Source organism: Lutra lutra, chromosome 12 (genome assembly GCF_902655055.1).
Source record: "Lutra lutra chromosome 12, mLutLut1.2, whole genome shotgun sequence".
In the NCBI taxonomy this organism is placed as follows: Eukaryota; Metazoa; Chordata; class Mammalia; order Carnivora; family Mustelidae; genus Lutra; species Lutra lutra.
Window position 1 is genome coordinate 66,574,641 of NC_062289.1, and position 26,217 is coordinate 66,600,857.

General features: G+C 43.3%; 1 protein-coding gene across 3 annotated transcripts in view; it reads right to left on the reverse strand.

Annotated features, from left to right (window-relative positions):
- SPECC1L (sperm antigen with calponin homology and coiled-coil domains 1 like) overlaps positions 1 to 25,532 on the reverse strand; it is a 138,592-nt gene extending 113,060 nt beyond the window's left edge. For 2 of the 3 annotated variants that reach the window (XM_047696593.1, XM_047696594.1), the window contains exon 1: positions 25,364 to 25,532. The gene's annotated coding sequence lies outside the window, so the exon portion shown is untranslated. Of the gene's footprint in view, positions 1 to 8,963; positions 8,992 to 25,363 lie in introns of those variants that run through there. The other variant, XM_047696595.1, reaches the window with a different exon arrangement.
- Positions 25,533 to 26,217: the final 685 nt, after the last annotated feature.

A 26,217-nucleotide genomic window follows, 5' to 3' on the forward strand; every position in this document is an offset into this window, starting at 1 on the left:
AACAGTGAAGAGGATGCCATCCTTCATAAATTCTGCTGATAAAACAAGGTAAACAGATATACAAGGCACAATGGCAGTAGAAAGAGCTAGTCCTTGGTTCTGTCTCTCAGGAACCAGGTGAGAGGTACACCTCAGAGAGTTGTGAGAAAGCATGGGCTCACCTGAAGGACTCCAAGAACTTGGGTCTGACTAGAATACAGAAATGGGAAAGGGCCCAGCAAGCCAGTCAAGCTCTGGCCTTTGTCCAAAACAGGATGGCAAACTACAGACAGACTAAAGTCAGTGCAGCCCTAATTCGGATTTACAAATCCTAAAGAGGAACCTGGTGCTGGTGTGGATAAGCTGAAGGGGCATAACATGCTGGCGGAGCTCAGGCATGAGAAAGCCTGATCAGAATCTCCTTCCCTCTAACTCTCTTCCTCTGACCTCACTCCAAGCTCTCCATTCAAAAGTACCACTCTTGGGGCGCCTGGATGACTCAGTTGGTTAAGCATCAGACTCTTGATTTCCGCTCAGGTCATGGTCTCAGGGTTGTGAGATCAAGCCCAGCGCTGGGCTCCATGGTCAATGCTCCATGCTCAGTGCAGAGTCTGCTTATCCCTCTCCCTCTGCTCCTCTCCCCAGTGCTCTCTCTCACAAATAAATAAAATCTTTAAAAAAAAAAAAAAAAGTACTACTCTAATCCCGCCCCTCTCCCAGGATCTGAAGACCACCACAATGCTACTCTATGCCTGCCTTTCTTCCACATCAACCCCATGAATCTCCAGCCACACCTCCAGATTCCACACCATCTGTATCTATTGGCAACATGGTGCATGGGCCCTCGGAACTGGGCACTGATGCTACACAGATCTGGTCTGGCAAGCAGAGCTCAGTGTGACTATTACTTCTCTTGATCTAGACACTGAAGCTCTTCTTAACTTAATCAAAAGAAACACTGCTTTTCTACGAGCTACCAGAAGCACACACTGAGCTCATGGTTACCTAATACTCACATGTTTTCACATCTTTTTTTTTTTTCTTAAGATTTTATTTATTTATTTGACAGAGAGAGAGAGACAGTGAGAGAAGGAACACAAGCAGGGGGAGTGGGAGAGGGAGAAGCAGGCTTCCGGCCAAGCAGAGAGCCCGACATGGGACTCGACCCCAGGACTCCGGAATCACGACCCAAACCTAAGGCAGACACCCATCAATGGGAGCCACCCATGCGCCCCACACATGTCTTTTTCATGCAAACGGCCCCTAAGCTGCTTTTTCCCTCCCCCACCGCCTACCAACATTTTATTACAGAAATTTTCAAACACATGGAAATGTTGAAGAAACTGTAAACATCTCACTGTTCTCCTTTTCATAGCTGTGTAATTTATATTCTGAAAAAATTTACACCTATTTCTGATAAAATTTTCATTTGGTCCAATTCAGCTCAAGGCCTTTAGGATATCTTAAAATTCTGGCTTTGATTTAAAACCCAGAGTTTTCCCTCAAACAAGTGCTGTCTTTAACCTAAGTCACATGTCCATTCAGGATCCTCAACTACAATACAAGGAGGTTGGATTCTAAGGAATTTCAAAGGTAGCTTTTGACTCCAAAAACCTTCTAAATCAGGGGCACCTGGGTGGCTCAGTGGGTTAAAGCCTCTGCCTTCGGCTCAGGTCATGATCCCAGGGTCCTGGGATCGAGCCCCGCATCGGACTCTCTGTTCAGCTGGGAGCCTGCTTCCTCCTCTCTCCCTCTGCCTGCCTCTCTGCCTACTTGTGATCTCTCTCTGTCAAATAAAATAAATAAAAATCTTTAAGAAAAAAAACAAAACCTTCTAATTCAGCAAAATTCACAGAACTGATGACAATGTTACATAGGTCAGAGCAAAGACAAGGTTCCCTCAAACAGCAGCAGAGTACTGAACTAAAATCAGGAGAGCTAGGTTCAAGCTCCAGCTTTGCCATACAAGCTGTGTGACTGTGGACAGACTCTTAATCACTTTCAATCTTTGCAACTCTGTTTTCTCTCCTATAAAAGGAGGTGATAAAACCTAACTGTAGAGTTCCTGGACAAAATAAACTGTATAGACAATGAAAAAGAACAAAAATCCTGATACACTCATTCCAGGGGAATTCACCTTCCCAACGCACAAAGGTTGGGAGGAAAAAAAAAATGTGCAACAAGCCAAGATCAGGGATGGCAATTTATCTCAGTGACTCAGAAACTCCATCCTCACCAACTACCCACCTATAGGGAGCACATCAATCAAGTTTCAAAAATAATCCCAAAAGGACCTGGAAAATTTATCTTTACTGTCAGGATACTGCATCAAGAAGGAGCTACCCTGCACAGAGAACACAGTGTCTTGGGAACTGCCAGAGAGCTAAGGCCCCAACCTCATCAAGAAGCACCTTCAGTCCTGGCAGCATGTGGGACAGGAACCTAAATGGCAACTACAGGGACATCCCCATCTCTTCCTCCTACAGTCACACCAGGATTTTTTTAAAAGATTTTATTTATTTAAAAGAGAGAGATCACAGGCGCAAGAGAGCACAAGTAGGGGGTGTCACAAAGGCAGAGGGAGAAGCAGGCTCCCCACTGAGCAGGGAGCCCAATGCAGGCTCAATCCCCAGACCCTGGAATCAGGACCTGAGCTGAAGGCAACTGAGCCACCCAGGTGTATCAAGTCACACCAGGATCTTTTTTTTCTTTTAAGATTTTATTTATTTATTTGACAGAGATCACAAGTAGGCAGAGAGGCAGGCAGAGAGAGAGAGGAGGAAGCAGGCTCCCCTGAGCAGGGAGCCCGACTCAGGACTCGATCCCAAGACCCTGAGATCATGACCTGAGCCGAAGGCAGAAGCTCTAACCCACTAAACCACCCAGGTGCCCCCACACCAGGATCTGGACAGGGTTGCTACTTTAGGTCACTACCTTTTCCTCTGAATACCTCCTATTCACCTCCATTAGAACCTCTTTTTCCTTCTGTTATGCAAAATGTATTGCTATTTAAAACGATTTAAATTTAGGGCCACCTGGGTGGCTCTCTGCCTGCCTCTCTGCCTACTTGTGACCTCTCTCTCTCTGTCAAATAAATAAATAAAATCTTTAAAAAAAAAAAAAGATTTAAATTTAACTGTTATTTAATTGATATTTTTAAATCTACTGTGCTCCTTTAAAACAACCAGTATCCTGGAGACTGCCCTACCTCGTACAAACAAATATGTAACCTTGGGCAAGCTACTCAACCTCTCTGAAATCTCAGCTTCCTCATAAGTAAAATGGGCTGCTAATGCTACCTCCCTGATAAGGATGTTGAGAGGAATAAATGAAGTAATGAACCTTAACGGCTTAGCAGGGTGACAGCCCACAGTAAAGATGGGATAAATGTGGGCTATCATAACGTAGAGAAAGAACACTCTGCATGCCCCAAGTATGACTAATGGCCTTATTAAAATAAAAGCAGCAATTCAAAAGACACTTTGAAAGAGAAACCCTTTATAAGGAATGACTAAAGACTGTTTATACTCACTACTTAGATTAAATTATATACTACTGCACATAGATGTCAACAAACAACACTTGCTTCTGCTTCTTTCCCACTGAAAATTATATATCAGGAAATACTGAAAATATATGGTAAGGAGCTCACTGGAGTGATTATCAAGAGACCTGGATTGTGGTTGCAAGCCTGACAAGTCTGCATGACCTTGATAAGTCACGCTAACTCTGTGAGCCTTGTTTATAAGCAAGGAGGTGGATCAGGATCTTTCAGAAATTCAAAAATTCTATTTCATAATTTATACCATTCAGAACCAGGAATCAAGGGCGCCTGGGTGGCTCAGTGGGTTAGGCCACTGCCTTCGGCTCGGGTCATGATCTCAGGGTCCTGGGATCGAGGCCCGCATCGGGCTCTCTGCTCAGCGGGGAGCCTGCTTCCCTCTCTCTCTTTCTCTGCCTGCCTCTCCATCTGCTTGTGATCTCTCTCTGTCAAATAAATAAAAATAAAATCTTAAAAAAAAAAAAAAAAAAAAAGAACCAGGAATCAAAACTACTTTTAAAAAGGAAACTGTTGATTAGGTATGACTTTTTGTGCCTATCAACATGCCACTAAAAATCCAAAAAGAGTTTTAGCCCAAATGATATAGATACATTTCTCTCTTATTTCACAAACTCCGTATATGAAATGTAGGGATTATATTAAAATGTAAAATAAGAACAGACTTAAAACACGGAGAAGGAATCACACAGTCAAGGGAAAACTGAAAATTAGGAAACTGGCCACACCAGAGTCAGTAACTACAGGTTACTAAACAAATCAAAACCATAAAACCAATCTGATAAAGCAAGTGGGCTACAAAAAACAAACAGAACGCTGAAGAAATTAAGTAAGAAATGTTTAAATTAGATAAATCCTAATGCAGTAGACTGGTCCAATAGTGAATTCCTCAACACATACATGTTTCTAACCCTTCTTTTGTGAATTATGACACACAATCAGAAAAATGCATTTAAATGTAAACATTTTACAGACTAGGAGTGAGACTCCATTGAAAAAGTCAAGGCTTACTCAGGAAAAGTATGAGCCCTGTCATGTCAAAACCCTGCACACGTGCAAGTGGGCGTGTATGCAAGATGCATGAAACAGGGAGAGGAAGGAGAGAAGCCAAAGTGAAATGGTTTTGGACATACAACTTTCTGCTTAGTCTGGATCCACATACAAAAGTCCATTACCGCTCAAAATACTTCAATGATTACTAAGCAGCTAACTGACAATTATAATGCTTAGTGACAATTTTCAAATGCTTATTTTTATTGTAACACAATACCTTCTCATTTTTAACACCGATTTTTTAAAGTTTATTTATTTATTTACGTAATCTCTACACCCAACGTGGGGTTCAAACTCACGACCTCACAATCAAGAGTCATATGGTCTTCTGACTGAGCCAGCCAGGTGCCCTGACACTGATCTTAATTCATGCCTAAAATCAGGGTGTGATTATCAACTAATGTGCACATTTAATATGGTAGTTTGTCTTGTTATGGTATTGTTTCCAGAAATCAGTGATCCACATTATGACTTACTGAGAGGGAAAGGTGGCATTCAGATCCACCTCTTCTCCACTTCCACCTGCAGCCCCGAGAAGGAAGGAACTTCGCCCCAGTGTCCTCTCCTTAACCCTTGTGGTGTACCGCTCTTAAGCACGCCCATGGTCACAGATGAAGGAAAAAAACAGTTACCCCTCTGATTTCCCACTTTCCCTCCCAGCTTCCTCCTTTCCATCCGGTTACGCTCTATGAAGGGAGTACCAACAGGAGAAAAGCCACACTGACCAACCATGCCCAAGTGCTTACGAAAGTTAGCACTAAGGAGCTGACAGCGAGTGGGGCTCACAACCCCAAGAGGAAGGTCAGGGGCCAAGTCAGACTGCAATGGAATGTGATAAAAAACTGAGAAGGAGATGAAGGATAAAGACCTTTTCAAAACTTTGGCTTTGTTAAGGGGAGACAGTCATGAGGAGGTAGAGACACTTTGCTGGTGGTGGGGTTGTTGTTTAAATTAAAAGCAAGCTGCCTGGAGACCATCAGCGAGAAAAGCCAGTGCTGCATCAGCACACCTGATTCTCATCATCACCCTACGTGGCTGGAAAGGAGGAAGAAACTGGGGTTAGGGAAGTAAACAGCTTGCCCAAAATCTGTGCTCTTTCCACTAAACCATAGCTACTGATAGACAGGATGCTAAGAAAAGGAGTTAATTATCAGCAAAAAAATTCAAAAGCACAACTCCATGTCCATTTGGTTTTGGCCAGAAAGAATCCCACTAGTATTAATTTTTGATTTCTATTATTCTACAAGATTGAACACAAGGAAATCTTTAGAAATTAGAGGCTTCCTGGATTTTTCAAAATTAGAACCATGTCTTCTTACTGCTTTCTGAATAATAACAAGGGCGCCTGGGTGGCTCAGTGGGGGGCTAAATAGTAAGAAAAAAACACCTATTTTTTTAGGTTTAAGTTTTATTTGAATTCCAGTTAGTTAACATACTGTAATATTAGTTTCAGGTGTACAGTGCAGTAATTCAACACTTCCATATACCACCCAGTGCTCATCACAAGTGCGCTCCTTAATCCCCATCACCTATTGAACCCATCTCCCCACCCACCACCTCCCCTCTGGTAACCATCAGTTTGTTCTCGATAGTCAAGCCTTTGCTCATGGTTTGCTTCTCTCTCTCTCTTTTCAAAAACCTAATGTTATACCAAGACCTCTTCAGATCCATTTCTGGAGCTCTCTTTTTAATATAAGCTGCTGAAAGGCCGTTAAACTGACAATACTTAACATTCCAGACTAGTGACAAGGCTGGAAAAGAACAGCCTAAAAGAATTTTGGCTATAGTACACAAATTATTTTTCCAGATTTAGTTCAAAACAAATTGGTTCCCGAAGTTCAAACTCCCAGAATGCAAGAAATTTTGAGTCTCTTCTGGCCATTCCCTCCTCAGCCAAGGTTTGTGAATATTTTCAAAAAGAAGAAGTTTATTCAGGAACCCTTCAAGCCACGGCTTTATGCTCGGAGTTCTGGCGGGCAGTTACCCTACAGTACAATGCTATATTCATAAAATAAACTGTTGGCCATTAAAAACACTAATCTATTTTTACATTTATAACGAACTCTGACCCAAAACACAAAATGAAATATTTTCTTGGCATTTCACTATTCAAATGTAACAGTGTAAAAAATCCTTTACAAATAAGCTTTTTTTTTTTTAAAGATATTTATTTATGACAGAAAGATAGCAAGAGAGGGAACACAAGCATGGGGGAGCTGGAGAGGGATAAACACAGGGAGCCCGACACGGGGGCTTGATCCCAGGACACTGGAATCAGGACCTGAGCTGAAGGCAGATGCCCAACAACTGAGCCACCCAGGCACCCCTAAAAATAAGCTTAAAAGGTGGGGGGACACCTGGGTGGCTCAGTTGGTTAGGTGTCTGCCTCTGGCTCAGGTCCTGATTCCAGGGGCCTGGGATCAAGCGCCAGTGTTAGGCTCCCTGCTCAGTGTGGAGTCTGCTTGTCCCTCTCCCTCTGTATCCTGCCCCACACTCATGCTCTCTCTAATTCTCAAATAAATAAAACCTTTTTTTTTTAATTTTTCTTTTTTTTTTTTAAAGATTTTATTTATTTGTTTGACACAGAGAGAGATCACAAGTAGGCAGAGAGGCAGGCAGAAAGAGAGGGGTAGCAGGCTCCCTGCCCAGCAGAGAGCCCAATGCGGGGCTCGATCCCAGGACCCTGAATTATGACCTGAGCCGAAGGCAGAGGCTTAATGCACTGAGCCACCCAGGCGCCCCTAAATAAAACCTTTTTAAAAAGTAAGCTTAAAGGGCCACCTGGCTGGCTCAGTCAGAACATGCAACTCTTTTTTTTTTTTTTTAAGATTTTATTATTAATTTGACAGAGACCACAAGTAGGCAGAAAGGCAGGCAGAGAGAGAGGAGGAAGCAGGCTCCCTGCTGAGCAGAGAGCCCGATTCGGGGCTCGATCCCAGGACCCTGAGATCCTGACCTGAGCCAAAGGCAGAGGCTTTAACTCACTGAGCCACCCAGGAGCCCCCACTGAGCCACCCAGGCGCCCCCAATGTGCCACCCAGGTGCCCCAGAACATGCAACTCTTGATTCAGGGTTCTGAGTTCAAGCCCCACACTGGGTGTAGAGCTTAAAAATAAGTAAGTAAATAAATAAAATTTAAAATAAAATAAAATTCACTAGAAAAAAAACAAAAGAGACAAAGTGTCAGTGAGGACATGAACACCTGAACTCTCACACACTGCTGCTAGAAGCATAAAACAGTACTGCTACTTTGGAAAACATTCTGGCAGTTTCTCATAAATTTAAACACATACCGTATTACCAGTAATTCAGCCCCAGGTATTTATCCAAAAGAAATTAAAACATATATGCACACAAAGACATACATAAATGTTCATAGCAGCTTTTTTAAAAAAGATTTTTATTTATTTGACAGACACAAGTAGGCAGAGAGGCAGCAGAGAGAGAGAGAGAGGAGGAAGCAGGCTCCCTGCCAAGCAGAGAGCCTGATGTGGGGATCAATCCCAGGACCTGAGATCATGACCTGAGCCGAAGGCAGAAGCTTAACCCACTGAGCCACCCAGGCACTCCTCATAGCAGCTTTTAAAAAATACATACAATAACCCCAAACCAGAAACAACCCAAATGCCCATCAACAAGGAAATAGACAAACTATGGTATAGCTATATAATGAAATAAAACCCAGCAAGAAAAGGGAAAATCCACTGATAACATGGAACAGCACAGATGAGTCTCAAAAGCATTATGATAAATGAAAGAAGCCTGAGAGGCACCTGGGTGGCTCAGCCCTTTAAGCACCTGACTCTTGATTTCAGCTCAGGTTGTGACCTTAGGATCATGAGATCGAGGCCACACTGGGCTCCCCGCTCAAGGAGTCTGCTGAAGATTCTTTCTCTCTTCCTCTCCCCCTGCCCGTCTCCCTTGCTCTCTCTCAAGTAATAAATAAAGCTTAAAAAAGGAAAAAAAGAAAGAAGCCTGATACATTCCATTTACATCAAGTTCTACAAAATGCAAACTTTTCTGTAGTGACAGAGAGCAGATCAGTGGTTGCTTAGGGAAGGAAGAAGGGGAAATTAGTTGACCAAGATATAAGAGAACATTTGGGGGTTATGGAAATACTCTGTATTTGGACTGAGGTGCTACTTATATGGCCATATACATTTTCAAACCCCTTTACACTGTACATTTAAAATGGAAGCATTTTGTTGTAAATAAATTACACTGAAAAACTCATTTAAAAAAAAATAGTAAAAAAGTTCCCAATTGTTTTGCTTCCCAAAAAGCCAAAAATTTAGATTAGAGAATTATTTTGTCAACAGCATAAAGGAAGTCCTTCTAAACTAAACAAGTTAAAATAGATCAGATGGGGCACCTGGGTGGCTCAGTAGGTCAAGCAGCTGACTCTTGATTTCCGCTCCAGTCATGTTCTCAGGATTGTAGAAATGAGCCCTGCATCCAGCTCCATGATGAATGTGGAGACTACTTAAAAGTCTCTCTCTCGGGGCGCCTGGGTGGCTCAGTGGGTTAAGCCTCTGCCTTCGGCTCAGGTCATGATCCCAGGGGTCTGGGATCGAGTCCCGCATTGGGCTCTCTGCTCAGCGGGGAGCCTGCTTCTCTTTATCTCTCCCTGTCTGTCTCTCTGCCTACTTGTGATCTCTCTCTCTGTCAAATAAATAAATAAAATCTTTAAAAAAAAAAAAAGTCTCTCTCTCTCCCCCATCTCCCTCTCCCCCCCCCCCCCATGCCCCCTTTAAAAAAAAAAAAGATTCGAATTTGAATTTGATTTAATAAGAGTGAAATCTTTTTCAACAAGCATTTCACTGGTTCAATAAAATGAAAATTAATAAAAAAAATACTGAGAAGTCCTTTTTCCTTATGTCTACAGAGTATAAGGTCATGGTCTCAATAGTGGGCAGTTTTGCCCACTTGGGGACCACTGGCACTGTCTGCAGACATTTCTGTTTATCACGATGGGGGTAGAGGTGCTACTAACATCGAGTGGTAGAGGCCAGGGATGGTCAAAACATCCTACAGTACACAGAACAGCCCCTTTCGACAAAGAACTGTATGACCCAAAACATCAACAGTGCCAAGACTCAGAAACCTTGGTGTACAGGGATTGGTTTAAGCCTGGGAGGAAGGGAAGATCTCCATTTTTTTGTACCTTACCATACACAGGGCCATATCTGCACAGACATTCTGTTAAGTTGAAAAAGCCAACTCAACAGAATTGGCTGACAGGAAGGGAATGTCTCTGCCACAGGCCTATTACTCCTCTGGGTTTCCGTCCACATTTCCTGCTAAAGGACAGATAGCTCAAAGAAGGGCTTTCTCTGATCTCCCAGAATGAAATGTGAGAAGGAGCCACAAGGCCTCATTGCTTACCTGTATCTCCTTCTGCAGTCCCCTTGCTGCCTGGCAGAAACTGATGACCTGATGATCAAACTCTACCACTTTCCCATTCCTCTGAAACCTTACTGGCAAGAGGGAAAGAAGAAAAAGTAAAACCTGTGGGCCAACTATATGCCAAGCACTACACTAGAAATTTCACACACTTCATTTCATTCAATCCTCCTTTATCTAAGGAAATGGATATGATTATCAAGTCCAAGGTCTGACTCCAAGGTCCACACCAGTCCACCACAACTGGGTAACTCCCTGGATTGTCTTTCTTTATCTCAAGAGGTGGCCTGTACAGTGAGAGTACTGAGGGCCTCCAGAGTGCTCTATGTTCAGAGACATTTAACTATGGTGGGATGTGCCTTAGAAACGAACAGTAGGTATGGCTTATAGCATTCCCTCCTCTCCAGCTCTGCCAGCCCTGCCAGCCCTTGCCCCAGCCCATAACTATACAGAGGATGGAACCAACCCCCCCCCCCAAAAGACAAGAATCAAATCTATGAGGTGAATAGCCTGAATCAGTGCTGAAAAGGACAGGTGTATCATAAGAAAATCCTAGTAAATTCTTTCTAGACATGCCAGTTAACCATCTGTTACACAGTTTACTCCTATTATAAGATACCCTGTAACTGTAGACGTGGAGACCTTCTGCTTACTCATTAGTGGTAGGATAAGGATATAAGAAGGAAAAAGAGAAAAACAGTGGCAAAGCACTTCCTTCTGAGTTCAAAATGTCATGGTCCACACTCTTGAATGCTGAGATAAACCATGTAACTCAATTACACTGATTTTGCTGTTGCCAATTTAGGACCGCACTGTTCTTCTTCACTGCATGAGTAATGTATTGCAAGTTCAAGCAATAGAGCTCAATCACCTGTCAGAATTTCAATACAACATAACCATTAAGATATTAAGAAAACAGAGGGGCTCCTGAGTGGCTCAGTTGAGTGTCTGCCTTTAGCTCAGGTCATGACCCGAGGGTCAGCAGGGAATCTGCTTCTCCTTCTCCTTCCATGCCCCCCCCAACTCATGTGCGCGTGCTCTCTCTCAAATATATATAATCTTAAAAAAAAAAATAGAACATGTAAAATATGTTTCTTTCTACTTCTTCATTCCAATTTTTTAAAAAGTAAAATTTTGCATGGGAAGCCTGGGTGGCTCAGTCGGTTAGGCATCTGCCTTCGGCTCGGATCATGATCCCAGGGTCCTGGGATCAAATCCCACATCGGGCTCCTTGTTTGGCGGGGAGCCTGCCTCTCCCTCTTCCTGCTCTTCCCTCTGCTTGTGCTCTCTCTGACAAATAAATAAAATCTTAAAAAATAATTATTAAAAAATAATAATAATAAAATAAATAAAAAGTAAAATTTTGCAACACTACTACATGATGTTAGCAAACTGTGAATTTCAGTAAAAGGTTACTAGTAGCAGATATTAAGAATAATAGATTCCCGGGGCACCTGGGTGGCTCAGTGGGTTAAAGCCTCTGCCTTCGGCTCAGGTCAGGATCTCAGGGTCCTGGGATGGAGCCCCACATCAGGCTCTCTGCTCGGCAGGGACCCTGCTTCCTCCTCTCTCTCTCTCTGCCTGCCTCTCTGCCTACTTGTGATCTCTGTCAAGTAAATAAATAAAATCTTTAAAAAAAAAAAAAAAAAGAAGAATAGCTTCCCATACAAAAGTCACAGCATCTTACCTCCAACTTAGAAAATGCTAATATAAGGCTCTGGAAACAAGTCAAAGAAGAGAAATTTTCAACTCATTAGACTGTTTAAAAAATAATGGCTATTTTCAAATTTGAAAAGATCCAGAAAGCAGTAATAGCACTAGTCACTAAAAGTTATCAAGAGGCAGATTCTGGAACAGCTAATTATCAGAGATGCCCCTACACCAAATGAACTGCCTTCAAAGTAGCTGGGTCCTCCTTCTCACTCTTCAAAAGCCTTCCAGTGGGGGCTGGAAGGGCTGATTTATCATCAGACATCAGCTGAAATGGGAAGTTCCTACACTAACCTCAGTTAGCTGCCTATCAGATATTCACAATGGTTCATCTCTAAAGGCTCCAGATACCAGTGGGATAACTTTAGTTTACATTGTATGGTACATCTGCAGGAAGAATTCTCTTAGCTGACTGTCTCACTTGCAGCATGGCACAGAGACTTAATCACTAAACAAATACCTAAAGTCTGGGCTTCTGACAAAAAAATTTTTTTTAATTTCATTGACAAAAGACAAAACAGTAACTGCTATGCAAAAATTCATCAGCTGTCTGAGAGGTGACAGGTCTTTTTCTTCTTGACCTCACTAATCTCTGAAACCACCTTCAAAGATGTGCAGTAACTGAGAATCCTAATAATCCTTTCTCAGAAGTCACTCATGTCAACACAGAACCTGCCACTGCTTGCCACATCTCTGCGCATTTGCAGTAACTCCTTTGGTAACTGCTTTGGCCAGGCAAACCCAGCACCTATGAAGCTTTTTCTATGCAAAATTTGCACAATCACAGGCAAATGGGAACAAAATAAGGTAAGAACCTTGGGCGCTTATCTCCAAGGATATTAACCTTCAGTGAGAAAGTAAATACTGAATTAGCCTTTCATTAGAGAATCTCATACTTACATAATAAACCTCTCCTTTAGCCTACCAGCCTAGTATACAGTCTTCAATTTTCATTTCCAGTTTAAAAAAAAATTCCTCTAAGAATAGTATCAGAAAATAAATTCCAAATTCCAAATTCATACTTTTCTGTCATTTTATTGAAAATAATACAGAAGGAGGGGTGCCTACCTGGCTTTGTCAGTAGAGCATGTGACCCTTGATCTTAGGGTTGTGGCTTCAAGCCCCATGCTGGGTGTAAAGATTACTTAAAAATATAATCTTTTTTTTGAGAGAGTGTGTGTATGCATACTCGAGTTGGGAAGACAGGGACAGGGAAAGGAGCTGAGCACAGAGACTGACGGAGGGCATGATTTCATGACTCTGAGAGTGTGACTTCAGCCAAAATCACAAGTGGGACACTTAACCAACGGAGCCACCCCAAAATAGAATCTTTAAAGGAAATAAAATAAAACTGGGCGCCTGGGTGGCTCAGTGGGTTAAAGCCTCTGCCTTCGGCTCAGGTCATGATCCCAGGGTCCTGGGATCGAGCCCCACATCGGGCTCTCTGCTCAGCGGGGGGGCCTGCTTCCCTTCCCCTCCCTCTCTGCCTGCCTCTCTGCTACTTGTGATCTCTGTCAAATAAGTAAATAAAATCTTAAAAAAAAAAGAAATAAAATAAAATAAAAGAGGATACATTCCAAATGTGATAAAATGAACCAAAAAGAACAGAATTATCATTAAATCTTATCACAAGGATATACTCCAAATGTGATAAAATGAACCAATCAAACACAAGACCATCTCACACTTAAAATCTGCCTCTGAGTGGTTAAGGAAAAAGATGCGAGAAAGAGAAGCGAGGAGGCCCAGCTAAGAGCTCAGGCAATAAAGGATGCAGAGGGAGGATACAAAGAAGGGGAGCAAGTGGAGAAAGGACTTCGGTAAAACAGGTCAGGCACCATCCCTTGACATCCCGCAGCCTTTGTTACCAGGCAATAACTTGAAAGGGGCAGCTCCTTCAATTCTTGGGCAGTTTATGCAGCTAAGTATCAGTGCAATTGGAACTGCCATTTACCAGAATATCTGCCAAAGCAACACAAAATAAATTCCTTCAACTATTTCAATTACAAGAGAAACAATGCCCACCTAAGTCTTCCATTCTCCAGGCTAAATAGCAATGTAAGTTCCTTCAGCCTTATGACAAATGCATTCTAGTTGAAAGGCAGCATATCATAGTAAAAAGAACATAAAACCTTTAGTCAGAAACCGTGGCTCAAATCCAGTCTTGGCCACTGGTTAACTCTGTATTCTTAACCTCATTTCTTCATTTATAAAATTAAGGAAAATAATAGTTGTGCTAACTACCTCAAGATGTGGGGCGCTTGGGTGACTCAGTCATTGGACATCCCACCTTCGGCTCAGGTTGTGATCCCAGGGTCCTGGGAGTAAGCTCCGCATCAGGGTCCCAGCTCAGTGGGAAGCCTGCTTCTCCCTCCCCCACTCTCCCTGCTAGTATTCCCTCTCTCGTGTCTCTGTCAAATAAATAAATAAAATCTTATTTAAAAAACTACCTCAAGATGTGTTGTGAGAGGACCACATTTAATGAAAGGTACACATGAAATATATGCTTTTTCAGCTCTGCTGATAAAGATGCTCATTAGATTCCACAGTACTATTAATACAGACTTCATAAAACTTATGTATTCGTTCTATAAATAAAATTTTGGAACCCAACCCAAGGTGTATGATGGCCGAGGGAGTCACAGCAAAAGACAGGAGAGGAAGTGATTAAGAATCCCAGTACAGGGGCGCCTGGGTGGCTCAGTGGGTTAAGCCTCTGCCTTCAGCTCAGGTCATGATCTCAGGGTGGTCCTGGGATCGAGCCCCACATCGGGCTCTCTGCTCGGGGGGGGCCTGCCTCCCCCTCTCTCTCCGCCTGCCTCTCTGCCTGCTTGTGATCTCTCTCTCTGTGAAATAAATAAATGAATAATTAAAAAAAAAAAAGAATCCCAGTACAGGGGCACCTGGATGGCTCAGTCGTTAAGCGTCTGCTCTGCCTTCAGCCTTCAGCTCTGGTCATGATCCCAGGGTCCTGGGATGGAGCTCCGCATTGGGCTCCCTGTTCGGCAAGAAGGCTACTTCTCCCTCTCCCACTCCCCCTGTTTGTGTTCCCTCTCTCACTGTGTCTCTCTGTCAAATAAATAAAATCTTTTTTAAAAAAAGAGAATCCCTACCCCTGGGGATAAAAATACATTATATGTTTATTTAAAAATAAATAAATAAATTTAATTTTTTTTTAAAAAGGTTAAAATAAATAAATAAATAAATAAATAAATAAATAAAACAGAATCCCAATACAGCTAGCAGCTTCCTGACTGACATTTATATTCTACACTAGGCCTTCAGAAATACAATTTTAACATAAACTTACAGGTTGCACTTTTTTTAAAAACAAGGAATGTAGGGCACCTGGGTGGCTCAGTGGGTTAAGCCTCTGCCTTCGGATCAGGTCATGATCTCAGGGTGCTGGGACTGGGGCTCTCTGCAGCGGAGAGCCTGCTCCCCTCTCTCTCTCTGTCTGCCTTTCTGCCTACTTGTGATCTCTGTCTCTCTCTCTCTGTCAAATAAATAAAAAATCTTTAAAAACAAAACAAAACAAAGGAGCATTAGTAACTGAATGCCAAAAACTTTTTTTGCAAAACATTTTATTCATTACAATGAAATTCTGGTTACTAATAAATGATTTGCATTCGATTTTGACGGAGTTAGGTCCAACCAAGCAAGCCTTTGAACTGAATGGGAAGGTTGAGTATGTGTCTAAAGGGTGCATTTCTAACTTCATTACCAAGTCCAAAATAAAAAAACTCAGAACAGGGGAGGTGAACAATGAGAGACTATGGACTCTGAAAAACAATCTGAAGGGTTTGAAGGGGTGGGGAGGTGGAAAGTTGGGGGAACCAGGTGGTGGGTATTAGAGAGGGCACGGACTGCATGGAGCACTGGGTGTGGTACAAAAACAATGAATACTGTTATGCTGAAAATAAAAAAAAAAAAAAAAAAAAAAACTCAGAAGAGAAATGTTTATTTTAACTGCAGTACTTCTAGAGTCAACCAAGAGGGGTTAGTGTAGGTCCAACTAGGCTGCATATCAATATAAATCTGTCCTTGTGCGGATGGACATCATTTTTCCCTCTAGACTTAACCACTCTAGAAGATCCAGATTATTTTCCCTAAGCATCAGCATAAATAATTTAGAGTAGGGCTTACTATAGTGACAACCTCAATAATTCACAGGGCAATATAATAAATACATATAAGTTCAGAAAGAAAAACAAGACTTTTGTATGAGCTGCAAGTTTTGCCATGTCACCCAAAAGTACTCTTAGCTACATCTATCAAAAACTTGTAACACATATATACTCTACCTGGCTTTGGTGAAAGGTGTCTATTACTGATCACTAGAGCAAGAGGGCTTGGATACAATTTATAAATATGCAAACTTTGGGGTGCCTAGGTGGCTCAGTAGGTTGGACTTCTGACTCTTGTTCTCAGCTCAGGTTTTCATCTCAGGCTCTTGAGTTCAAGCCCTGCGTTGGGCTCCATGCTAGGTGTGGAATCAACTTCAAAAAAAAAAACCAAACTTTGTTACCAAGACCTTTTAAGGCTCAACAGTTTATCTGCCCAAAAATTCCATATCCACATTTACCAGCTGGTTGTTTTCTATTTTTTCCTTTATGAAAATGTTTCTACTTTTACCTGCAAATGATTAATATGAATATAGACGTACAGTAGCTTGTAACATTTTTTTTTTTAAGATTTTATTTATTTGTCAGAGAGAGAGAGAGAGAGCAAGAGTGAGCACAGGCAGATAGAGTGGCAGGCAGAGGCAGAGGGAGAAGCAGGCACCCTGCTGAGCAAGGAGCCCGATGTGGGACTCGATCCCAGGACTCTGGGATCATGACCTGAGCCGAAAGCAGCCGCTTAACCAACTGAGCGACCCAGGCGTCCCAGTAGCTTGTAACATTTAGGGTAATCTCTAGCCTTTAGTACTTTATCTACACTATTCAGAAAGCTGCCACAGACTCAAACTGCACCGGTAAAACCCAATCTGCATTACTTACTTATTTCCTAACTTCTCACCACTCCCCTGCCAGAAAGTAAATCCAAAGAGTGCAAAGGATTTTGTTTGTTTTGTTCAATGCTGTTGCCCCAGAGCCTAGAAGAGTGCCCGGCACTTAAGATCTTGTCACATAATATAGGGTGCCTCGGTGGCTCAGTGGGTTAAGCCTCTGCCTTCGGCTCAGGTCGTGATCCCAAGGTCCTGGGAGAAAGCCGCATCAGGCTCTCTGCTCAGCAGGGAGCCTGCTCCCCCCCCCACCCCCCCCCACCCCCCACCCCCGGCACACACACACACCCCGCCCTGCCTGCCTCTCTGCCTTCTTGTGATCTCTGTCACAGAAATAAACAAAATCTTAAAAAAAAAAGTCACATAATATATATCTGCTGAACTGATGGAGCACCTGGCTGGCTCCATCAGTAGAGCTTATGATTCTTGATCCTTTTCCTTAAGAAAACTAAATAAAGCTAAATAAATAAATAACTCTGCTGAACCGAATGACTAAATAGTGTATTTTTACTATGGAATACTACTATGAAGCTATTAATCACAATGAGTCAGAGTGATGCCAGCTGATTTAATGGAATTTCCAGAAATACTAAGTGAAGAAAACAAGAAGTGTCAAAAAAATTTTTTTAAAGTATTCTCGCAAAACCTTACACTGATGAGGAGGTGGCGAATCTGAACCCCTCATACACTGCTAGTGGGAATGTAAAATATGCAGCTTTGGAAGTTTGTTGGTTCCTCAAAGTTTAGCACAGCTATCCCGTGACCCAGTGACTCCACTCTGAGGTACACACCCAAAAGAACTGAAAATATTCAACCACAAAGAAACCTACACATGAATGTCCAGGGCAGCATTATTTATAATCACCAAAAGTGGAAAAAACCCAAATGTCCATCAACAAAGTATAAACTATTATTTGGCCATAAAAGGAATGAAGTACTAATAAATGCTACAACATGGACAATACTTAAAAAGATCATGCTAAACGAAAGAAGGCAGACAAATGGGCACAAACTGTATGATTCCATTTCTATGAATGCCCAGATCAGGCAAATCTATAGAGACATAAGTAGATTAGGGACTTCCAGGGGCTGGAGGGAGTAGAGAATGGGAAGTGACTATTAATCAGAACAAAGGTTCTTTCTGAGGTGATGAAAATGTTCTGGAATTAGACAGTGGTGATCAACGCAAAACTCTATGGATATACGTAAAAGCACTGAAGTGTACACTTCAAAAAGAGTGAACTTTATGGTATATGAATTATATCTCAATAATCCTGTTATTTTTTTTAAAAACATACATGTTTGCAAACAAATATACGATTGAATACATGAATACATCAGTCATGTATTCAAAAGAATACAGGCACTCAGGTATTCTTGTATTCAAACGAATACATGAATAATAAAGAATGATAAAAGGGGGGGGCGCCTCGGTGGTTCAGTGGGTTAAGCCTCTGCCTTTGGCTCAGGTCATGGTCTCAGGGTCCTGGGATCAAGCTCTGCATTGGGTTCTCTGCTCGGAGGGGAGCCTGCTCCCCCGCCCCCGCCTCTCTGCCTACTTGTGATCTCTCTCTGTCAAATAAATAAATAAAATCTTTAAAAAAAAAAAAAAAAGAATGATGAAAAAGGAAGTGGGGGCCAAGGCCTAAGGCAAGGAGGAGATTTAAAAAAAAAAAAAAAGATTAAAAAAAATGAAAAGCTGGAAGCCTTGCATGGGGGCACCGGGCAAGAATGAATAAGACTGCAATGAGGTTGGCATGAAGACTAAAAAGGAGGGAGATAGGTTGAAAAGGTCAGCAGGTAATTGCTAATGGGGGAGACACAGCAGACCTGGGTAACCGTAAGGATTCAATGGAGTCTGCAGAAAATGTGGAGTGCCAGAGAGGGAGAACAAGAAAGAACACGAGAGAGAAGATTTAAGACTGGCTCAAATCCACTAAGGTTTAAAAAAGAAAAGTGTGCAAGAAGAAAATCCAATAGGTCCTGCTCAAGAATCCTTGAGCCTGGTAGGATAAAACCAAACCACAACAAGGAGAAATTTCCAGGGAAAAAGGGTGTGGGACTCAGGACACTGGCTGTCTCCTAGGTAGGAGAAAAGGGGCTTCTCTTAGGAGAAAGTGTCCAATGGTGACTCTTCTGGAAAAAAAAAGCAGCCCCAACAGACTGCGTTGGGAATTCTCAGTAGAAGAGGTGCAACTGGAAAATGGCTGACCTGGGTTTTTTCCCAAGAATATAAGAAGGGAGAGAGGAAGAAATGGACAATTTTAATTTTTAACCAGTATTTCTTCACAAATCTTAACAGTGCTGCTAGGTTTTCTGCATGACTCTTTCCTAAGCTTAACCAGGGTCTTTTTTTTTCTTTTTTAGGATTTTATTTATTAGAGAGAGAGAGCATGCCCTCGCACACTAGCAGGGGGGGTGGCACAGACTGAAGGAGGAAGCAGGCTCCCCATTGAGCAGATAGCCTCATGTGGAACTTGATCCCAGAACCCTGGAATCATAACCTGAGCAGAAGGCAGACACTTAACTGACTGAGCCAGCCAGGCACCCTTAACCAGGGTCTTTTTTATTTTTCTTTGTATAACCTCAGTTCTTTTGAAAAGATGTGTAATATGGGGCCTTTTTATAATAGACAAAGTATCTTTTCCCTTCATCATTTTTTTCTTAACATTTTATTTTGGGAGTACCTGGGTGGCTGAGTCAGTTAAGCATCCAACTCTTGGTTTTTGGCTCAAGTAATCATCTCATGGGTCATGGGACGGAGCCCTGAGTGGGGAATCCATGTTCAGCTGGAAGTCTGCTTGAGGATTCTCTCCCTCTGCCTCTCCTCTCACTCACATGTATACATGTGCACACAAGAGCTTGCTCTTGAAAATAAACAAGTCTTTTTATTTTTTTTAAGGCAGATGTTTTATTTTTTAGATTTTTATTTACTTGACAGACAGAGATCACAAGTAGGCAGAGAGGCAGACGGGGTTAAAACAAGTCTTAAAAAAAAAAAACTTGGGGCACCTGGGTGGCTCAGTGGGTTAAAACCTCTGCCTTCGGCTCAGGTCATGATCCCAGGGTCCTGGGATCAAGCCCCACATTGGGTTCTCTGCTCAGCAGGGAGCCTGCATCCCCCTCCTTATCTGCCTGCTGCTCTGCCCACTTGTGATCTCTGTCTGTCAAATAAATAAATAAAATCTTTAAAAAAAAAATCTTATTTTTAAGTAATCTCTACATCCAAAATGGGGCTCAAACTCAAAACCCTCAGATCAAGAGTCAAATGCTCTCCCCTCTGAGCCAGCCAGGGGCCCCTCCCTTTATCATTTGTTTTCCCTATGTTATATGCACAATAGAGAAATTGCGATTTAATATTTTTATTTCTTAAACCTTTACTGTCCAAACACATCAAATTAAAACAAAAACAAAAAACCCAAGGTGGAAGGTATCCAAGGGGAATGAGGGAAGCAATACAGAACAAATGCACATTCCTTCCAGAGCTGGGAACAAAGATAATGCCCAGATGGTTTCTAGGTTATAAAACATGTATGAGACAGTCCCTCCTTCAAGAAATAAAATTTGAGTTAAACGCTAAGATACAACTAAATAGACTTTGCAAATCGGTGTGTACAACTGGAGGGTGTCTCACAGCTGGAGAGGTCAAGTGCACCTAGAGTAAAACGCCCAAGGGCAAAGACTTAAAGTAATCTCTACTTCCTTACAGTGCTAACATGCCTAGCACATAACGCACCCAGCAGATGAAACAACCTTTGGTCAAGCCACACACTCTGCTATGCACTGTGACGTCACTGGCTAGTGGAGAGAACAGACAAAACACAGGGCACCAAATCCTCACTAGACAGGAAGCTGGACAGGTATGCAGGAAATAGATCAAGGGATGCCTTCAAGGCAAGGTAATATCTAAGCTGAGTATAAGGTGATAATGGGATGAAGTGAGAGAAGAACATTCCAGCAGAGGGAGACACGGAGACTGGAGAGAGTTAAGGGACCAATAGAGGTTCAGCAAAACTCAGTGAACCACCAAAAAAGGTGGGTGGGGGTATGAGAATGGAGGTCAAAGCCCAGTGATGAAGCATCCTGGATAACAAGATAAGGATTAGTAAATCTGATTATGAAGACAGTGGTAGCTGTTGAAGGACTTAAACTTGGTGGTGGGGATGTGGGATGACTATGAACAGATATATTTTGCAAAGACAGAGGCAGGAACAAACCGCTGGATTTAACCAGAAAAGAACTACACTGGTGATGTGGGGAAAACACTGTTAACAGATCTGCACTCTTTTCTAGTAGACAAATTTCCTTTTGGGAGTTACCCAATTATTCTTAAAAATAGAGAACTTAGGGGCGCCTGGGTGGCTCAGTGTTAACCCACTGCCTTTGGCTCGGGTGTGGTCTCGGGGTACTGGGATCGAGTCCCGGACCAGGCTCTCTGCTTGGTGGGGAGCCTGCTTCCCCTTCTCTCTCTGCCTACTTGTGATCTCTCTCTGTCAAATAAATAAATAAAATCTTAAAAAAAAAAGGGGGGGGCGCCTGGGTGGCTCAGTGGGTTGGGGCCTCTGCCTTCGGCTCAGGTCATGGTCTCAGGGTCCTGGGATCGAGCCCCGCATCGGGCTCTCTGCTCTGCGGGGAGTCTGCTTCCCTCTCTCTCTGCCTACTTGTGATCTCTCTCTGTCAAATAAACAAATAAAATCTTTAAAAAAAAAATTAAATTAAAAAATTTAAAAAAAAAGAAAAAGAAAATAGGGAACTTAGAGGTAGCTAAGAGCAGTCACTCTTCTAAGCACAGAAATTAGTATCACAAAGAATTACACTGCATGGGACGCCTGGGTGGCTCAGTTGGTTGGACGACTGCCTTCGGCTCAGGTCATGATCCTGGAGTCCTGGGATCGAGTCCCCCATCGGGCTCCCGGCTCCGCGGGGAGTCCGCTTCTCTCTCTGACCTTCTCCTCGCTCATGCTCTCTCTCACTGTCTCTCTCTCAAATAAATAAATAAAATCTTTAAAAAAAAAAAAAAGAATTACACTGCATTATTCATTTTAACTCAAGACACTTTTAAAATGTGTTTGATACATTTTGATATACTACAGTTTTGTGAATATAAAAGAAAAAAGATTTACAATAACTAAATCTTATTTGTTATTAACAGCAGACCAGGATGAATTTTAAAGACTTCACAGACAGAAAGATCATCTGCTACATTCCTTTGAACAAACCATTGCCACTTCTTCCCCTCAACATATCTGAAATACAGTCTGTAAGCCTGATTTCTCAATGGTCATGTTTCACAGCAAAAGACTGAGGCCACAATACTAAAAGATTTCTGAGCTCAGAAAGAAACCCCATGGGGGTTCTTTACCTCAGCAGCTAGTCTATTCACCACTAACAATTCCAACCACCAAGAGGAATTTCCCTGCCTAGGCTTATTTTGTTGGCAGAAGCACACACAAAAAAATATCCTGACATTTTATATCCAGTAGGAAAGAATAATCAGAATAGTAACATCTTTAGTACCAAGCAAATTTAACCCATCTTCCCAGTTGCCTGTGGATTTGGACAGATGACCACAAAGTAAAGTCATATTTACTCTTAAAAAATAATCTCCAGGGGCGCCTGGGTGGCTCAGTGGGTTAAAGCCTCTGCCTTCGGCTCAGGTCGTGATCCCAGGGTCCTGGGATCGAGCCCTGCATCGGGCTCCCTGCTCAGCGGGGAGCCTGCTTCCTCCTCTCTCTCTCTGACTGCCTCTCAGCCTATCTCTATCTGTCAAATAAATAAATAAAATCTTAAAAAAAAAATAATAATCTCCATTTTAATAGTCTTACCACCAAAAGCCCTAAGAACTTTTTGAACTCCCTAACAACAATAGTGAAAAGATTTTAGGCTTTATTTCTAAAAATATCTTATTGTGATAAGATAACCAACCTTGTATTTGCCATTTACAATCACCATATACCATCATTTACTATAACATTTAATAAAAAAATGCTTAATTTCAACACCAAGAAAATGACACATATATATACTTTTTAGAAAGGGCAGTCCTTTCATTGAATAAATTTAGTGAAAAACTCCCTCTCATTGCTCTTGTTTTTCTCTATACCCTAAGGCCCATTCAACCCTCCTTTCAGGGGTTTGACCAAGAGTCTCCAAGATTTGTTCTCACCAGTTTAATGATGGCCTCACTCACTGTCTTTCCAGAGGGACCACAAACAATGTCATGGAACAGATGAGAAGACCCATTTCTACTACGAGGGAAGAGAACTCTATAGACAAGGACCCATTAAATGTTTTAAAAGTGGCAACTAGGGGCACCTGGGTGACTCAGTTGTTAAGTGTCTGCCTTCACCTCAGGTCGTGATCCCAGGGTCCTGGGATTGAGCCCCGCATCGGGCTCCCTGCTCTTCGGGAAGCCTGCTTTTCCCTCTCCCACTCCCTGTGCCTGTGTTCCCTCTCTTGCGGTCTCTTGCTCTCTCTGCCAAATAAATAAATAAAATCTAAAAAAAGGGGTGGGCTGGGTGGCTCAGTGGGTTAAGCCTCTGCCTTTGCCCCTGCATCAGACTCCCTGCTCAGCAGGCAGCCTGATTCCCCGATCTCTCTCTGCCTGCCTCTCTGCCTACTTGTGATCTCTCTCTCTCTCTCTCTCTGTCAAGTAAATAAAATCTTAAAAAAAAAAAAGTGGCAACTGGAGCTCCGTTCCATCTCTTCCCTTCTCCGCCATCCCTCGCGTTTACAGATAGGGAAAGGAAGGTCCAGAAAGGACAAGTGATTTGCCCCAAGCCATAAAACCAAGAAAGCATCTCTAGCCTGCTGATACCGGGTCACCAGTCCTCTACTGAGCTGGACAGTTTGCATAATGGTAAGTACAAGTTAGCATTTGTGATTTAAATATGTATAAGGTTCGGGGCACCTGGGTGGCTCAGTTGGTTGGGCATCCCACTCTTGATTTCGGCTGGGGGCATGATCTCCGAAGGTGCTGGGATGGAGGCCCAGCTCCATGCTCAGTGAGGAGTCTGCTTGAGATTGGCTCCCCCTGCCCCTCCCCATTCGTAGGCACACACAGACCCATGTGTACGCTCTCTCTCAAACAAATAAATCTTTAAAAAATAAAAATTAAAAAATTAAAAAATAAATATGTATATAGTTACATGGCAAGTTTTACATATTATGAAAACCCAACCCAGGTAATAATTTTGAACCGAAGCAATACTATCAGCTGAGTCATGTGAAATTAAGAATGTACTGTGTCAAATCGTTTATAAAAAGAACTTCTGCTTTACAGAAATCCCATCTCAAAACAACACAATGTAGATACAGACCCTAAAAATTCAAGTTTAAAGCTTTTCTATGGCACAATATTCAGTTTCTTACTGAAAATGAATGTCAAGAAAATCCCTACATACCTAGAGTATACACAGGCTATTAAGAAACATTCTCCAGCTACCTAAAGTTGCTGCGTCTTAAAGACTGCTTGGTGTAAAGTAAATCAAAGGGGGAAAGAAGACATTTTTAAAGAGGAAAAAAAATTACTGGATCAGTTAGCTATTTATTTACCTAAAAAGACTTTCCCCAAACCAATACCCCACTTCTCCTTACAGATATACCTGTCAGTATTGGTTTGACCATTTCATAACCTACATGTGTTATGCTGACGTCTGCTGATGTCTACAAAGCTCTGATTTCATTTCAAGATACATCCTCCTGGAAACACTGTTGGGCTCTGCAACATTTTTTAGTTTCCTTAATCTGCTGTAATCTTAGAAAATATTATCAGTGGCTAGAGATGCTCTTTTTACAACACACTTTCCCCTGCAATCAATATAGGGCAGTGAATTTATGGGAATTTTTCCTGGACCCTCCCGTACTTGCCGGTAAATTATCAAGGGCACAACAAATCAAAGTTCTCTACATTTGAATTATCACTGGATCCTTACTTGGTCTTGTAAATAGGCTGAAACTACGTGGAAAAGGATTTATTTTCCAGTCATCTCCAGGAGAGGTGCCCAACAATGAACTATGATGTCTTAAATATAACCACGTATGCCACACAATTACCAGGTTGAGGAAAATGCAAAATTCCCTCAATAAAAAACTATTATTCATATTTAACCTGATGCAATTAACCAGGTCTCAAGAAAAAACCGACATTCCGCTCGCTTAACGATGACCTCCCTTCCGAGAGGGGAGACGGTGGGGGCGCGTACCCCAGCGGAAGCAGAGCCCACAGGAGGCCCTGGGTCCGCCGCCCACCCGCGGCGCTACTCCCCGAGCCGCGTCCTCGGCGCCCCGAGCAGCGGTGTCTCCGCCGGGGGAAGGGGACTAAAGGACCAAGGCTATGGGGCGCCGGTCCCAGCCTCTTCTGGGGCACGGGGAAAACAAAGCGCGAGGGACACGCTCAGTCACCTGGCTCGGAGGGGCCAGCAGGCGAGGAACCCAAAACCACCTGGGCCGCATACACCAGCCAGGAGCCGCCGGGGGACCCGGGGGTCGGCCCAGAAGCCCCGGAGGGGGACGGCGCAGGCGCGGGACGGGCTGTGGGGGGGCCCCCGGCGGGGGACCGCGCAGGCGCGGGCCCGCTGGGGTCTGCGGGGCCGCCAGGGCCTGGCCGCGCGGCCCGCCAGCGCACACTGAGGGAACCCGGCCCTGGCTCTTACCGCGCGGCGTCGCCTCGCTCGCTCGCTGGCTCCGGGATGGGCCGGGCGGCGAGCTCGCCCGGTGGCGCGGCCCGAATCCGTTGAGTCCGGCCTTAGGGCAGCAGCCAACCCCGCGGCGCCGTTCGCCCAGCCCGCCCTGCCTTCCTCGCGGCCCCCGCCCTCGGCCCGCCCCTGTCCCGCCCCACACAGCCGCCACCGATAGCGCAGGCGCCGCAAGGTCCCGCCTACATCCCGCCGCCGCGCAAGCGCCTACGGTCCCGGCCCCTCTGCTCGCGTCCCTCCCATCTCTGGCTAGCGCAGGCGCATTGTCACCGGCACGGCCACAAAAAAAGGCTCCAGACGTTTTGGGGTTTTCGCTGGAGCTGTGGATGGCGGATGCTCCTGAATGGTGTGTTCGATGGGGCGGGGTGATGAGTGTAGAGCTCCAGCGTTCCCAAACCTTACCTCAGCTAAAGGTCCATCTTTCATGCAGCACGCATTTACATTGTGCCACGGACGGTGCTAGGCGACGAGCTAGACAGTGGTGATAAAAACACACAAGCCCTGCCCTCTTGGCGCTCCCCGTGCGGCCGGGAACACAGACACTAAACAACTGAGCCACCAAAACCGTGAGGCTAAATATCCTCTATCAAGTTAAGGAAGTTCTGTTCGGTCACAGTTGTCATACAGGTTTTTTCCTTAGGTCGAACTACATTAATAAATTTTTATTCCATCATCATAATTTCCCAGAAAAAAAGAAAAATTGGACTTGATAAATGTTTAGCATTGCTGGACTATTCGCTAGTATTTTATTTAGCATTTTTGCATATATGTCCATGAGTGATTTTGGTCTTTCCTTTTGCTTTCTTGTGCTG